This window comes from Plasmopara halstedii (assembly GCF_900000015.1).
Source record: "Plasmopara halstedii genome assembly, contig: Scaffold_110, whole genome shotgun sequence".
Classification (NCBI taxonomy): domain Eukaryota; phylum Oomycota; class Peronosporomycetes; order Peronosporales; family Peronosporaceae; genus Plasmopara; species Plasmopara halstedii.
In genome coordinates, this window is record NW_020187031.1 from 1275784 (window position 1) to 1276094 (window position 311).

Below are 311 nucleotides of genomic sequence, written 5' to 3' on the forward strand. Positions count from 1 at the left end.
GAACGATCTATGTGCTGAGTGTTCATCTTGCGTCGCTTTAAAACCACAACTTGTGACTTCTGGAAAGACGATAGGGCAATAATTTCTCAATTTCCTGTGCAGCAACAATAGCGGCTTGGGTAACGAATGCCTCTCGTGATGAGTGTCGTTTTGGTGGAATCGTCTCGACAAACAGGGATATGGCTTTGAAGTACATCATCACAACGGAGGGGAAGAGCACAGAGAGGCTCCTGTCCAGCTTATGGGAAACAGGACGGACGGTGCTAGCCACCCTACCTGCGATGTGCACACCTGTAGCTTTCCCAGCGGAG